We start from the raw sequence: 17,223 nt of genomic DNA, 5'->3' as shown, positions 1-17,223 counted from the left end.
CGTGCGTGCGTGCGTGCGTGTGTGTGCGTGTGTGCATGTGTGTGTGTGTGTTTTCCCCCCAACCTGCCCCAAAGCAGGTAGGATGTGTTCAATTACCCTCAAGTGAGGGATCAAGTTATGCAAAAATTGAATGGTGGTCATTTCTTCAGTGGCATCACTAGGGTTTGTGGCACATGGTGCGGGAGGCTAGCACGTCACCCCCATGATGAACCTCCTCCCATGCAGTGGGCAGGGCAATGCCCCAGATGGTGGGCGTGGTGATGGGCCACTACCCTGCCCTGCTGGATTTTTTACTACAACTTTTGATAGAATAGAGCTATTCCGACATGGGCTGTCTCACTGCATTCTGCATGAAATTACGCATCAAATGATATATAACATGATGGCATTATTCAAAAATACCAAGATTTTAAAAATTTTGGACAGTAGTGATGTCACACACCTCCTCCATGAGCATCACCTGGTGTGACCCTCACCCCCAGCACTCCCTAGCAACACCACTGCATTTCTTCTGTAAGAACATGAGACCACCGAAGGGGGAAAAGTCCAGCATCCTGTTTCCCAAAGGTGCCAGCCAGTTGCCTCTGAGGAAGCCAAAAGCGATACATGAAAGCAATACCCCCTGAAATAGTTGCCATTCAGAAACTGATACTTGCAGCCCAATCCTATTGAAATTCCCCCACCAGTGCAGCTGTGCCACCAGGGCACATGCTGTATTCTGTTGGGGGAGGGGCAGTTCACTGGCAATGTTACAACACTCATTCCCCAAGCTTAGAGATTGCAAAGTACTCAAGACTGCAAGGGCCGAATCGTGCCTTGGTGGGTAATTTACTTAGTCACTGTGGCTACATTTAGATAATGTGAGCCATGATGTCAGGCTGAGTTTACGATCATAAACTGTCATTAGAGTGCATCATTTGCAGTAAATGTAGGACTTGGGGCTTGCACAGCTTCTTGCACATACAGTTGAACCAACCACATAATCGGTCAAAGAGCAGCCACAGAGACTCGCCCTGCTGCCTTCTCTTGCTTCTGTGTTGTTCATTTCCGTATCTCCGAATCAAATTTAAAATACCAGGTGGGAGATGACTGCGGGTAAGAAGAAATGAACCATTATTTTTTTCTCCCCAGCTAACAAGTTGTAAGCTTCTTTAGACTGAAGTGTTTTGCCACAGAGATTCATAAACTGCAGCTGTAATAAAAACAAGAAAAAATAGCTACAAAAAATCAGCAGACATGGAAGCCCAAATTAAGTGAGCTCCTCTAATGACCCCAGTTTCTGCTGTACTGAAGTTAGCCAGGACAGATTTCTTGCAATGGGTCCATCTTTCATGCAAAACTTTGAGCATTTTGACTGAAATGCAATGTTTTGGCAAACACGGGCAGCCGAATCCTAATAATGCCTCTGCTGCAGCCAGCATGGGAACAGAAGTTGCTGGAGGTCTCCTTGATGGAAGGAGACATTTGTCCTCTTCCCACAGAGTAAGTGCCAACAGCTGATATGGGGTCTACTTGGGCTCACGCCAGCAAAATCACTGTTGCAAGTCTGAGAGCCCCCGATGGGAAATCAGGCCCAGGAAGGGGGAATAGGATATGGCAGTAGCCACTGCCACCTTCGGGACCTGATTTGCCCCTCCCTGCTCTCCCCCTGCCCTGTTACACCCTCTCCTTGCCCTGTTCTGAATTCTCTATGCTGGTGCACAGCGATCTTACCCACTCTGGTGGGTGCAGGCCTTTGACTGGCGTCAGCAGGCCTTTCCACTGGTGCCATGAGCCTTACAGCATGTTTGTGAAAGCATGCACACTCATCCGACTGGCAATATCAGATAGGATTGTGCCATTACTTGACATCAAGTCACAGAGACTGAGGAATACAGTAGCAGGAAAGGAACTTTTCTCACACTAACTGTCAAGTTAACATCTAAACGTATTCTGTTGATCTCACTGGTGGCAGTGCCTTAACACGCGTGTGAAGACTGAAGCATACTTTCTTGATGTGGTCATACAAAAAAACATAATTTGATCTTCACAGAAGCTAAAGAGCCTTCTTCAGTACATATTTGCCATTAAACTAAATTCCCAAGCCTGAGTAAGGATCAGCAGGCAATGAATGGTTGCAGCAATCCATTCTGTTGCTGCTTTTATTTCATTGTGCCATTTACAAACTGTTGCTAGAAGCCACAAATTAAGCATGTTAAATGAACTGCAAGGAATTGAACTACCATGCAAACTAGTGCTGTAATTTGGACACTCAAAGACAATCCTTTTGCTGTGATCAGCAAATAAGGTGGAAGGAGCTTTATTGTCTGGAAATCGACCAATTGTAGTACTAACGATGGGCCTTGCATGAATTGTTTGCCATTAACTGAATTTCCGGCAGCAGGGAAGGGGGGGCGCAAATATTGTCATTAGGGTAATGGTTATGATCATGTCTATTTTAATTACATGCAAGCAGAACTAAGTTGGAAAAACTTGGTGGTCTCGTCAGGCATTGAAAGGGACTGAGGAATGTTCGGACTGTGACAATACCAGCGTATTCAAAGTCAAACAGAAAGTTCTGTCTTTTCCCCCAATAATAATAATAATAATAATAATAATAATAATAATAATAATAATAATAAACTTTATTTATATCCCGCCCTTTTCCCTAAAAGGGACCCAGGGCGGCTTACAACATGTTAAAAACAGATTAAAAACATAATTTAACCAACAGATAAAAAACATATTAAAAACACATTAACAGATACCAAAAAAGCAGTAGTCAGATAAAAAGAGCATAAAGCAGCAGATCATAGAGGAATCAGGCCTGTAAAAAATACTAAAAGTTGTTAAAAAGGCCATGAACTCAGAAGGCTTGTTTAAACAGAAGGGTCTTCAGGCCTCGCTGAAAAGTCTCAAGAGAGGGAGTCATTCCCAAGTCAAGGGGAAGGGAGTTCCGTAATGTTGGTGCCACTACTGAGAAGATCCTATTTCCTGCTGCCGCCCCACGTACCTCCTTAGGCGGCGGCACTTGTAAAAAGGCCTTCTCTGATGACCTAAGGGGATGAGCCGAATTGTGCGGAAGTAGGCGGTCTCTAAGATACCCTGGCCCAGAGCAGTATAGGGCTTTAAAGGTCAAAACCAGCACTTTGAATTGGGCCCGGAAACCAATGGGCAGCCAATGTAGCCCCCGGAGAAGTGGGCTGACAGAGTCAAACCGCCTAGCTCCAGTGACCACATGGGCCGCCGCATTCTGCACTAATTGCAGTTTCCGGACCATCTTCAGGAGCAGCCCCACATAAAGCATGTTACAATAATCTAACCTCGATGTCACCGTGGCATGGATCACCGTGGCCAGGTCTGCACGATCAGCTGTGTTCTCAGTGTGACTAAGGTTTACAGGAAATGTTTCATTAAAAACGATCCAGCACTGAAAAGAATTACCCGAGGCATATTATAAAAAGACAAAACCAATGTTGGCATCTTTCAGTCTCAGAAGACTATGGTATTGCACTCTGAATGGTGGTACTGGAACAGAGTGTCCTCTCCAGTGCACGAAGCCTGGGTAAAGTAGGTATGGAGGATAGGCTGTTACCCATGTAGCAAATCCCCCCTCTCCACGTCGCTGAAATGGTCCAATGGAAAGGCAGAGGCCAATATGGTTGGTTCCAGCAGCATTGCAGGAGTTGCCAGAACGTGACTGTGTTCAGCCATGAACTGCCTCAGGGACTCCGGCTCAGGATTTTGCCTCGAGGCTAAAACTCCTGAAGTCTTTTCCATAACTGGATGTAGCCACAAGGCAGTGGAGGTTTGGGATCAGAGTTTCCTTCTCTCAGATGAGCTGCCTTCCCAGGCTGACGAGTCCCATCTACCCGGTGGCTGTTTAGTCGCCTCTTACGACAAGTACAGCCAAACCGAGGGCCTATTCTTATCCCCCAGCCCCCAGGGGTTACACAAAGCCACTATGCTATCAAAACAACAAACAATGATACTTATTAGAAGCCCCCTTAATGTGCATTTAATTCTTGGTTTCAGCTGTGAATGATGAACTGTAACTACATTCTGTTATTATAGAACGTAGAGAACAGTTCCCTAGTGAATCAGATTTCTAGAGATCATTTCTTTAGAGGAAGATTTTAAAGTTCCTCCTTTCCCCTTCCTTCTTACAGCAAGAAATGATGAAGGAACAGACTATATAACAGGGAGATAACAAACCCTGAAGAAGACAGGGGAAAATTGTTAGACTTCTTGCCTTGGTTTAAGGCTTGTGGTTTGGGTGACAAGGAAAAATAGAACTTGTTTCTCTCTCCCTCACTTAATTAGAAGGAAGAAGGAAACCACAAGTTTGGCAACAGCAGGGAGAAGGAAAGTTTCATGACAAAGAAATTCAATGCAAGTCAATGTAAGTATCAGACTCTGCCCAACAAAAATTGTTGAAGGTGAAAGGTCAGCTGACGGGGAATCATTTTGTGCTTTACTGCCAATTGACAGAAGTTCAGCTCTTTGGAGTTTCAGATATCATTGTTATTTATATAATGCTAGTCGGTATACATGGCACATTACACAGCGCATGGATCTCCAAACTATGGCCTGCAGTCCAGATCTGGTCTGTAGTGATCCTTGGCAACCTTCCCAATGAAGCGATCCTACCTCCCACAGAAGATCTTGCAGCAGCCAGGTACAAAAGTGTCTCCCGATCAGTTTACAGGGGTGCACGCTGATCACAGGTGCCTCTTTGAAGGCCCCTGCAGCTCCTGGAGGGTATTTATAAGACCAGCAGAGATCCTCTGGGGGTTGCAGGGATCTTCAGAGTACTGCCCCCTACCAATGCACAGCCCTTTAAACCAGTCAGGAAAGCTTCAGAAGCTTCTCCCAACCAATTTAAAGGGGTGCGCGCTGATAGCAGGTGAGGCAGAACCACTTCATCTTAGTTTGTTGGAAAGCAATGCGGCCACCCCTCCTGCTTACACCTTAGGAGGCTCTCCTTACACCTGAAAAAGCCTCCTCGGGTGTAAACATGCAGGGCAGCTGTGGTGTTTTTCCATGGACAATGATAGGGCAGTTCTGCCTCACCTGCTGACTCCGCACCACACATCCCTGGTCCCTGCATCCCCTGGAGGGTCTTTGCGAAGCCAGAAGAGACCCTCCAAACTTGCAGGGGCCTTCAGCCTCCCTCCCATGTCCTCCCCGCCCTCCTCACACACACACACACACCCAACCCCTGTGCCAGCCAAGCTTGGCTGACACAAATTCACCCCATCCCGGGGCCCACGGCAACATGGGGAGGCCAGAGCACATCCGTGCGCCGGCCTAACTCCACTTATGTCAGTGCAAAAGTACTTTATGGCATTTTTGTGACAAGGTTGGGATGGCACAAGGGACTTGCATTGGCCCAAGAGGGCCTTTGGATTGTGCCCTAAACTATTCAAAATGACAAGAATCATAGATAACCAAGATTTCCTGCTGACAGCTGCAATGGTAGTTGCTTTCAGGGGCGATTACAATGGTAGTTGACAAAGAAGCATGAGGACTACTGATACAGTTTTGAATCTTTAAGAGAAGAATAATCCCCACTTGCCGTTTAAGAGAAGGCTTTCTTTTGCAGTCTTTCATGCAATAATCTGCTGGAGATAGCCAAAGTAATGAAGCAATCCCTCAGGAAGCTTAAGATCAAAAGGCATTTCTGACAATTTAAAAAAAAACAACTCTTCTCTTTTGTTCTCTACAACTGGGTTGCTAGTAGCTACTTTTATGGGAAGACTGTTCACAACGTCAAGCATTTTGCAGACTCAGGACAAAAATCAGCAAGCTTGTGCCCTTTGACTTTTGTGGTATGGATTGAAATCATTTGACAGATTTTAATTTTTGATTTTTTTAATGGTTCCATTTAACAGCAATGGAATGTGTTATATTTTCTTTCCAAGCCTGGGACTTGGGCATGCCCAATGGAATGTGGGACTCCTAGAACAACAGATTCCCATGCCGTATCATAAGCTGTTTGGAAAAGTTCCCAATTTCAAACACAGTTTGCTATGTGATGGTGGGAAGGGGCTGCTGGTTAAGATACACGAGTCCCAAGCCACTTTGTCCATGGAGGGTGCAGTTCTTTGTATTCTGATCCAGGTTGATCTTCATGATTCGTAAGCCTAATTTAATAATAATTTTCAGTGCAAAGAGGAAGTTTTGGGAACTTCAAAATGTTATCTAAAAAGAATTCCAAATGCTGTTTTTTCCACATTTCTTAAATTCTGTTTTGTTCTTCATTTCTCTTATTAGCAGCTACTTGGGCACTTTTTTTTAAAGGGAAGATTCTCCTTGTTGGCTACATGGTCCAACCAAGCAGTATCACACATCCACCATGATGATATCGTAGTTAAATGAAGCCAATCAGATTTGGCTATGTGATTGTGGCTGCAATCCTATCCCCACTTACCTGGGAGTAAGCCCCATTCACTATAATGGGATTTACTTTTGAGTAGATATGGATAGGATTGGGCTCTGTATCACATTTGTTGAGACAGGGTTGAGCAGTGAGGTTGCAAAGTTTGTGGACAACACCAAACTTTTCCAAGTGGTGAAGACCAGAAGTGATTGTGAGGAGCTCCAGAAGGATCTCTCCAGACTGGCAGAATGGGCAGCAAAATGGCAGATGCACTTCAATGTCAGTAAGTGTAAAGTCAAGCACATTGGGGCAAAAAATCAAAACTTTAGATATAGGCTGATGGGTTCTGAGCTGTCTGTGAAAGATCAGGAGAGAGATCTTGGGGTGGTGGTGGACAGGTCAATGAAAGTGTCGACCCAATGTGCGGCGGCAGTGAAGAAGGCCAATTCTATACTTGGGATCATTAGGAAAGGTATTGAGAACAAAACAGCTAATATTATAATGCCGTTGTACAAATCTATGGTGAGGCCACACCTGGAGTATTGTGTCCAGTTCTGGTTGCAGCATCTCAAAAAAGACATAGTGGAAATGGAAAAGGTGCAAAAGAGAGAGACTAAGATTATTACTGGGCTGGGGCACCTTCCTTATGCGGAAAGGCTACAGCGTTTGGACCTCTTCAGTCTAGAAAAGAGACGCCTGAGGGGGGACATGATTGAGACATACAAAATTATGCAGGGGATGGACAGAGTGGATAGGGAGATGCTCTTTACACTCTCACATAACACCAGAACCAGGGGACATCCACTAAAATTGAGTTTTGGGAGTGTTAGAACAGACAAAAGAAAATATTTCTTTACTCAGCATGTGATTGGTCTGTGGAACTCTTTGCCACAGGATGTGGTGATGGTGACTGGCCTGGATGCCTTTAAAAGGGGATTGGACAAGTTTCTGGAGGAAAAATCCATTATGGGGTACAAGCCATGATGTGTATGTGCAACCTCCTGATTTTAGAAATGGGTTATGTCAGAATGTCAGATGCAAGGGAGGGCATCAGGATGAGGTCTCTTGTTATCTGGTGTGCTCCTTGGGGCATTTGGTGGGCCACTGTGAGATACATGTGGACTAGATGGGCCTATGGCCTGATCCAGCGGGGCTGTTCTTATGCTCTTATGTGTTTAATAGGTAGTCTTTTACAGTGACTGCAATATGTCATCATGAAGGAAGTGCTGAGTGAATGAGTTCCCCCTTCTATCAGGTTAATTGCAACATATACATTTTGCCCACTGTGATACTGTCAGAACCATATGCACAGGGTATTGTAATCATGGAAATTCTGTGCCACGGACAGCTGATTTGTGAAATATATGTAAATTAGAGCCCAATTCTAGGCATGTCTACTCAGAAGTAAGTCCCACTATAGTCAATGGGGTTTACCCCCAGGAAAGTGTGGATATGATTGTAGCCTTACATATAATATGCTATATAGGCAATGCAATTCTATTCTTTGATCACTTGAAAACTTTTTCTGCTTTATTTATTTAATTTCTAAACTGCTTTTCTGATGCTCAAAGTGGTGGAAAAGCAAACTGCTCTAGCTTTTGAGGTTTCCCCAGTATTCATTGCACATTTCCAGAAACTTAAATCCATTCTAAATTTAATTTGGTGTATTTGTGGAAATTTGGGTGGGAATAATGACAATTTCTAAAAAATCTAAATATATATTTAATTTTCACATTTCTATACCGCCCTTCCTCCAAGTTGCTCAGGGTGGTGTGCATAGTTTCTCCTCTTTTTATCCTCGCAACAACCCTGTGAGGTAGATGAAGCTGAGAGATTGGGATTTGCCCAAGGTCATCCAGAAACATCATGGCTGGGCAGGGATTTGAACCTGGATCTTCCTGGTTTAAGTTCAACTCCCAAACCACTACACCATCTTGGCTGTCAATACTGTGAGAGAGATATAAATAAAGAGTGAGGAGAAGGAGAAATTTGCTTTTAAAAAGTAGAGCTAGGGATCTTAGGGAGCTGAATTTTGTGACCAGTACCAAGTTTTGTGCATAGAAGAATATGCATAAACCAAGAACAAACGGAATGTCAAAGTCTCATAATCTAACGACATTCACTGGAACCCTACTTTAACTATACCTCATACTACTATTAGTCTCTCAAGACCATCTGTTATTATATTGCTCAAGGCCAACATTCACCCAATGCAAAATGTCTATATTTAATTGATATGGATCATAGCAAGAATGTACTATAAATGTATTTGTGGACGAGGGCCTGTCCCTGAAGAAACACCAGTTTGGTGCTTCAGTGCACACCTGAAAGTGAAAGAAGTTCTTGGAAGGTCCCTGGCACAAGGAAGTACACTGTCACCCATGCCAACGTAGTTTCTGCCACCCAAGGTGGGCTGCTGCTGCAGCATCACCCATACAAAGTTGGCAGCTACCCTCAGATAGACAAAAAACCAACTGGGTCTGCACAGGGATGACAGGTGCGCTACAGGCACTGACAACACCTAAGAGCTTGAAAACAAGTAAAAACCTCATGCAGAAGAATTCCAAACCTTAAGGGGAAAATCATAAAAAACACTTGAGAGATATGTCCATATTCAGAGAATTAACACTACAATGGGCTTTTCATTTCCAAAGATGGCTCAAGGATTCATCCAAATATGAATGAGAGGGTGCAAATGCACCAACTCGTCCACAGGGATGGCGAGTCACGTGACTGGAGTCCAAGTCGCAAAAGCAAGCATGTTTTGCTGACTCATGTACACACAACTCAGGCATGTCACTGACTCGGGCACCAACTCAAGTTTGAGCCACTGATTCAGAAATAAGTCCCCACATGTGCAGGCTTAAGTCTGCTGGGTGTGCTTGCTTACTTTTTTCAGCTCATGAAAGATCTTGTGGGGCCATAATTCAGACCTGGCAAGCAGCAGCAGGAAAGTTCCAGCCAGGAGGCAAGGCAGGGTTAATGTTTTGCATTGAGCAGAAGGCAGACCAGCCAGGAGGCAAAGCAGAAGGGGGAGGAAGGCAGGAGCAGGCTCTCTTGTCCATCTCTGAAGGAACCAATTGGATGAAGGAACCAACTGGACAAATCATTGGATGAAGGACGGGTGGTCTTTTTTTCCCTCTGGACAAAGGAGGGCAGAAGGAGAAGCCTAAGGGGGTTCTTGCCTTTGGATTGGCTGGAGAAGCCCAGGGAGGGGGGAAAAAGGAGGTGGGGAAGCTAGGAAGCAATTCCTCATGGCTCTGGCCATTGTAACCTGGGAGAAAGAAGTTGCTTTCCTGAATGACAGACAATGGGACTACTTGGAGTAGAGCTGAGTAGAGGGACAAGAGGGACCATCCCTGCTAGTCCATTGTGGAAAATGTGCTTTTTCTGTTGAGAGTTTTTCCGAAACATCATGTGACTGGGCATTCTTTTTGTTATTGGTGTGTGTTACACATATTCTAACAAGGGAACCTAAATCTGGAATAGACGTTTGCTCTACACAGGAAATTCACAGGGGTCCTTTTGTGGAGGCAAAAGGCGGGATATAAATTCCCACTAAATATATACATAGATATTGATTAAATTTGCATGGCTTGTATTGTAAATTTTCCTTCCTTCCTACCCAGTCTGACAAAGCAGATATATATTTTTTTTGCTTCTGAGAAAAATGGCCAAGAAATGGCAAAGGAATTGTAACCTGATTTCCCAGCATATAATGCATTTGCGATTGCTAAGCAACATTCATCCCTGCAGTAGGCCATAATAAATTCAGGCTTCTGGTCTTACTATTCCATTGCAGCTCATTCCAAGTCACTGCCCTTTGCTCACTCAGCAATTTGATTAGCATCTCCCCGGCTTAAGACCAGCTGGTACACCTTTCAATTGCCTTCACTGGACATGTTTAATTCAGAGCAAGAAATGTGAACACAAAACACTTTGGTCTTTGCAATCACCTTCTTGATCATCACTCCCACTTGATTTTTCAGTATAATTCACGATGATCGTACACATTTTAAAACCCATCTGCTCAAACAGCAGAATGTTCCTCCTGCTTGTTAAACATGGGGTTGTTAGATTCTTGTTGGGCTACTTGTTGATTTAGGAGCTGGGTTATCTGCATTGAAATCTCTCCTCCATCATCAACATACTGGGTGGGCTTAAACTAGTCACTGCTCGGACTTGTGCCAGAGATTTGCTACTGCAAGCATGTGTCGCTCCATAGTGGCTGCTGGGGCTTGCCCTGGGGGGAAGGGGATAAGTGCTGGATACCGCTGATGCCATTTTGTCACCACTGCATTGCAATGCAGAAAGTTAGTTAGGATTGGGCTGCCAGTCTTCTCCTTCAGCCCCCCCCCCCTCAAAAGAGGAACAAAGAAAAAAGTGAGCTTTAATTGGATATAATAATAATAATAATAATAATAATAATAATAATAATAATAATAAACTTTATTTATATCCTGCCCTTCTCCCCAAAGGGACCCAGGATGGCTTACAACATGTTAAAAACAGATTAAAAAACATAATTTAACAGCAAATAAAAATGTATTAAAACACATTAACAGATACCATAAAAACAGTAGTCAGATAAAAAGTCAGATAAAAAGAGCAAAGCAGCAAATCATAGAGGAATCAGGCCTGTAAAAATACTAAAAGATATAGAAAAGATGTTAAAAAGGCCATGAACTCAGAAGACTTGTTTAAACAAAAAGGTCTTCAGGCCTCACCGAAAAGTCTCAGGAGAGGGAGCCATTCTCAAGTCAAGGGGAAGGGAGTTCCATAACTTTGGTGCCACTACTGAGAAGGCCCTATTTCTTGCCACCACCCCACATACCTCCTTAGGTGGCGGCACTTGTAAAAAGGCCTTCTCTGATGACCCAAGAGGATGAGCCGGATTGTACGGAAGTAGACAATCTCTAAGATACCCTGGCCCAGAGCAGTACAGGGCTTTAAAGTTCAAAACCAGCACCTTGAATTGGGCCCGGAAACCAATGGGCAGCCAATGCAGCCCCCGGAGAAGTGAGCTGACAGAGTCAAACCACCTACCTCCAGTGACCACACAGGCCGCCACATTCTGCACTAATTGCAGTTTCCGAACCGTCTTCAGGGGCAGTCCCACATAATGTGCGTTACAATAATCTAACCTCGATGTCACCGTGGCATGGATCACCCTGGCCAGGTCTGCACAATCCAAATACGGCCGCAGCTGGCGCACCAGCCAAAGCTGAGCTAAGGCCCCCCTAGCCACAACCGCCACCTGGGAATCCAGGAGCAGCTGCGAGTCCAGGTGGACCCACAAGCTGCGGACCTGCTCCTTCAGAGGGAGTGCAACCCCATTCAGAGCAAGCTGATAGTCCAGTACCTGCATCAAGGATTTCCGAACCAGGAGAGCCTCTGTCTTATCCGGATTTAATTTCAGCTTGTTAGCCCCCATCCAGATCCTCACTGCCTCCAGGCCGCACTCCAGGCCCTCAACAGCCACCCTGGAGTCTGGAGGAAAGGAGAGATAGAGCTGGGTGTCATCAGCATATTGATGACACCCCACTCCAAACCCCCGGATGACCTCTTCCAGTGGTTTCATGTAGATATTAAATAGCATGGGGGACAGAATTGAACCCTGTGGCACCCCGCACCTCAAAGGTCAGGATGTTGAACAGGCATCCCCCAGCACCACCATCTGGGACTGACCCTCCAAGTAGGAGCGGAACCACCGCAAAACAGTGCCTCCAACTCCCAACTCAGCCAATCGGCCCAGAAGGATACCATGGTCAATGGTATCGAAAGCCGCTGAGAGGTCCAGCAGGACCAACAGGAACACACTCCCCCTGTCCAGTCCCCGGCATAGATCATCCACCAAGGCGACCAAGGCAGTTTCCATCCCAAAGCCCGGCCTGAAACCAGATTGAAAAGGATCCAGATAATCCGCTTCACCCAAGACCCTCTGGAGTTGGGCCGCCACCACCCGCTCAATTACCTTGCCCAGAAATGGGATGTTGGAGACTGGCCGGTAGTTGTTCAACACAGTGGAATCCAGGGAGGGCTTCTTCAGGAGGGGGCGAACCACCGCCTGTTTCAAAGTGAGTGGCAACGTCCCCTCCATCAAGGAGGAGTTGACCACCCTCCCTGTCCACTCAGCCAGCCCACCCCGGGCAGCTCTTATCAGCCAAGCTGGGCAAGGGTCAAACAGGCAGGCAGATGGCCTCACACTCCAAAGGAGTCTGTCCACAGTATTTCTAAATACTGTCCAATACTATCCAATATTTCTAAATTTGTAATTAATAAACGTGTCCATTTTCTTCTCCATTTTTCTGAGTGAAATATTTAAGAACATAAGCCCTGCTAGATCAGGCCAAAAGCCCATCTAGTCCATTATCTCACAGTGGTCTACCATGTGCCTCTGGGAACACACAAAACAACAAAATACCCTTATCCTGTTGCCACTCCCTTCCACCTGGCATTCAGGGAAAGGCTACCTCCAAAACCCAGAGGCTGTATGCCGTATTCATGGCTTGTAATGTGTGATGGACTTTCGCCCCATAAATCTGCCTAATCCCCTTTTAAAAGCATCCAGGCCTAGTATTTATTTTTTTTAATGTATACCCTACCTTTCTCACAAGGATTCACTCAATGTGACATACATTAAAAAAGATAATAAGCAAAATAAAAAACGGTCGACAAAAAAAATTAATTGTGGTGATAAAATAACAATCACAGAAGGAAGAAACCAGGATCAAAATTGGAATTGTAGACAGTTACCCTGCACATGCCTGATCTTGTCTGATCTTGGAAGCTAAGCAGGGTCAGGCCTGGTTAGTACTTGGATGGGAGACCGCCTGGGAATACCGGGTGCTGTAGGCTTCTACCATAGTCTTTTGAGACTGAAGGTTGCCAACCAATACAGAAAAAAAAGTTTTTTCCATCAGGCTGGTGAAAATACCCTTCAACACCTGAAAACCCATAGGTAGGACGCCAACTGCACCTTGGAAAGCATGGTGTTCCTACTGATGGGAGCAAGTATTGAGAAAGTACTGTCAAGAGTCACTACCAATCAAGTCACAGAAAGCAGTAGATTCCACAGAAGATCCTCTAAATATCTTATAGGATGAGCAGATTCATCTGGAAGAGGATAATCTCATTGTGGGCGAAGATTAAATTAATACATTTTTGTTCCAAATAAGAAAAGAGTTTTGATATTTCAGCAAACTTCTATCCAATGTTAATGTCCAGCAGTTCTTGAGGAAATCAGAGAACAGGAATCTCAGTTCAAGTTCCATAAATGTCAAGATGGGAAAAAAAATTACCTTAACATGAAAAATGAGGCCTCAACTGGAAGATTCTGGGAAAGACATAAACATGATGAGGCAATAATTTGCAGCTCCATACAGAGCAGGAACATCTCTCTTTTCAGTAATTCCCACTTGAAGGTAAAGTCAAATTATAGGCCTGACACACTATAGCCTCAAATAGCCCTGAGAGCAAAAACGTAGACTCCTACGAACATTAGAAATGTCCCAATAAAAAAAGTGAAAGCCTTGTACAAATTCAGATCTAATAGGAACATCCCAACAAGAAAAGCAGCTTTGTAGGTGCAACTCCAAAATCCTTCCAAAAGCCCTCATAGGGGACCATGAATTTCAAAAATTCTTGCCTACTTGCTGCGGTTTCCTTTCTGATTGTATATTTATCTCCTATTCCTAATCTCAAATGACTTTCTCTAATAAATCAACCTCCTTCCAGCCATTTTGAATATATTGTTAAATTGCCTTGAGATTTTCAGAGTATCACAGGCAGCAGATTTAGAAGGAAGGAATTATTTTCCCCACATACATTGCAAGATTTCAATTGCTGTTTATTACATTTTTTTTATCTTGCCTTTTCTCTAAAGAGAATGTCAAAAGGATTGTGTCTCAGTAACCGAGCCCCAGATTTGCATGCAGAAGGTTGCAGGTTCAATCCCCAGCATCTCCAGATAGGGTTGAAAAAGACTTCTCACCTGCTACTGTCAGCCTGTGTAGCCAATATAGCTAGACAGCCCAATAGCCTCTCAGCCCAATCCTATGCATGTCTACTTGGAAGTAAGTCCCATTAGAGTCAATGAGGCTTACTCCCAGAAAAGTGTGGATAGGATTGGGTTACCTGCTTCATAGGTAATCTATGGTTCTGCCTTCCTCATTTTCTCTACGAGGTAGGTGAGGCTGATAGTGACTAGCTCAAGGTCATCCAAGAAGCTTTGTGACTGAGGGGGGATATGAACCTCGATCTTCCAGGTCAAAGTCCAACTTCTTAACCACTACCATCCTAGCTCTCAGGACGTATTTATACAGCCTTACCAGTTACATTGGAAGTTGTCTTCTACTGAGTTGGGGCTTCCTAGGAATATTCTCTTCACTGGCCGGCAGCAGCTATCCAGGATTTTAGATGAGGGTCATTCCCAGTTCCATTTGTACTTAACCTAAACCTTCTGTATACAAAACATGTGTTCCACCCATGAGCTACAGCCTCACCCCCAATAAGGGACCACTTGGGTCCATCTAAAGTATCTGAGAAAATTCCTTCGCCTCTATGAACACCCATGTCTGTTAAGATGTACAGAAGATGCCAGGTTCTGAATGCCATGCACCCATGAAATAAGATGGGCATTCAATATGTGCTTCTTGGCTGTGGTGTCCCAACAGGTGAATCCACTTCTTAGGGAAGCCAGCCCATGGTTCACTATACTGTTAAAATTATGTCTTTGTGACTTAATTTTGTGATTTTTATCCTGCTGGTGTCAGTTTCATTCTGATTTTTCAGTGTAGCTATATTTTGATATTTATGCATGTTGAAAGATGGAATTAAAACTTAATTAACACATGAAGTATCTGTCCTTATCAGAGGCCCTGAACCAATCTCTGAAACAATATTTGGTCTCCATTCCTCTCTTCCAGCTTTTCCCTTTAATTCTGTATTACTTCCCAAATAAAGCAGAACACTCCTACATAAAGCATCTACTGTTGGAGAACTCCTGAATGCACAGAGAATTAAAGGTTTCCATAAAGATCAGTTATTGGATGGTCCTAATACATCAATGGCATTATGCTTTTATCACATTTTAATTGGTTCATGTTGCATTGCTAGGCACTGTATACTTTGACCCTGTGCTTTTAGTGCCATAGTTTATAAACAAATCAAAAACATTTGTCACACAAAATAGCAAAGCATTTTCTAAGCAAAAGGACAATCATTTTTGTTGAACAATCTTTCTGAAGCAAGTAAGCAAGCACTAGATTTCAAACCAAGCCTCTTGAACCATTCAATTCCATTGCATTTGAATCCAAGGTCTTTGCTAGGAGAGAGATCTAAGCACACCCTAAGCACACCGGCTATGATACCATGCCATCTGTTACATGCACTTTATAATGATACTTTTGAACACTTACAGCCCTAATAAACTCAGGTGTAAACACCACTATATGCTTAGGTGTGCGAGTCTTGGAAGAAAGACTTTCTTGGATGAAAGATCCATTCAAATCAATAGTATTTACAAATAACAATATTAAAGCTTCTGAATGCTTTAGGTTACTCCGATTCATATATAAGTGTGTGCCACTTAAAGACAGAGTTATGTTCTCCTACCCCATTGTTATACGATTTGGTCATTAAGCAAACACACAGCCCAAACTAGTGCCTTTGTTGTGTAAACAGACACTTTCTGCCAGATACTTGCTGGCTGCACAGGCTACTGTAGACAAATTGCCTCTTCTTTGCATTAAGAGCCTCTTTGTCCTGCAAACAGACACTCTGCTATGGGAGACCTGACAGCCTCATTAAAATCCTCTTTGTTGTGCTTTGACCACCATCATATATGCAATCCGTCATTATGTGGTCTGTTGTTAAGCGGTACACACCTGTAATATATTGGTAACAGCCAAAGAATGAGTCAAATGTACCATACTTCCAGGATTGCAATATCTAAACCAATCCATGAGTTGCTATCCAGTCATCCCTCTTCAAGCAGTCAACTGAGCTGATATCCCAGTTACTTTTATCCACTACAACCAAGACCAGTGCTTGAGATATGCACTTTTGAGTATCAAATTTCACATGGGGGCTACCTTAATCCAGATGGAGACATTTTAAACAATGTATTCATACCAATTGTCAAATGCAGCCAATAAATTCAAAGAGTGACACAGAATGTACCATTTGTCTTCTGATACGTCAGCTGGTAATGTTTGTTCATCATCACGTTAATGATAAGCAATCCGAAAAAGCCATTATCCTGCAGAACAAATGCTAGTAAGGGAAACACAGCCTACGCCCCCTCTTTAATGTTCCTTAATGATCAGAGGTTACCGCAATAGACATGCCTCCAGCTGAGCTTGTACATTCATTTTCACCCAAAGGAAGATAGGAACATATTGTCATCAACTCCTAATATGATATGAATTCGGGAAAAGCATATGCACTATTGTTCAGGCGTAAGTCACAAATAAAATTCAGAATCAAGGACTGCAAGCCTAAAAGCCCCATGCTATGCTTTCCCCTTAATACAGGTGTTGCAAAAACAGCTTGCACTGCATCCTCTGTGTGTGTGGGGGAGGGGGCAGTCCTGGAGGTCTCCTCTGTGTAAGGGAATATTTGTTCCCTTAACCAGGGATAAGCCTCTGCAATGCAGAGATAGCTACTCAGACCAGCACCAGTGCAATCGCTGGCACAGGTCTGCCTAGACCCAGGTGCCTGGATTGGGTTCAGGTAGGGGGTTTGGATTTGGTGGACACCACTGTCCCCTTCCTTGGCCTGATCTGACCTCCCCATATCTGTTGCAGGCCTGTTCTGCCCTCCCTCTCCCATTCCACCTCTCCCATTACTTACCTGGGTTG

At 44.1% G+C, this 17,223-nt stretch overlaps 1 protein-coding gene across 1 annotated transcript in view; it reads right to left on the bottom strand.

Moving 5' to 3' along the window:
• Nucleotides 1-17,223, bottom strand: part of KCNH8 (potassium voltage-gated channel subfamily H member 8) — a 225,099-nt gene that overhangs the window by 202,270 nt on the left and 5,606 nt on the right. The window lies entirely within an intron of this gene.

The sequence above is a fragment of the Tiliqua scincoides genome, chromosome 5 (genome assembly GCF_035046505.1).
Source record: "Tiliqua scincoides isolate rTilSci1 chromosome 5, rTilSci1.hap2, whole genome shotgun sequence".
NCBI classification, from domain to species: domain Eukaryota; kingdom Metazoa; phylum Chordata; class Lepidosauria; order Squamata; family Scincidae; genus Tiliqua; species Tiliqua scincoides.
The sequence above is the reverse complement of the archived record's forward strand: the minus strand, read 5'-3'. Positions and strand labels throughout refer to the sequence as shown.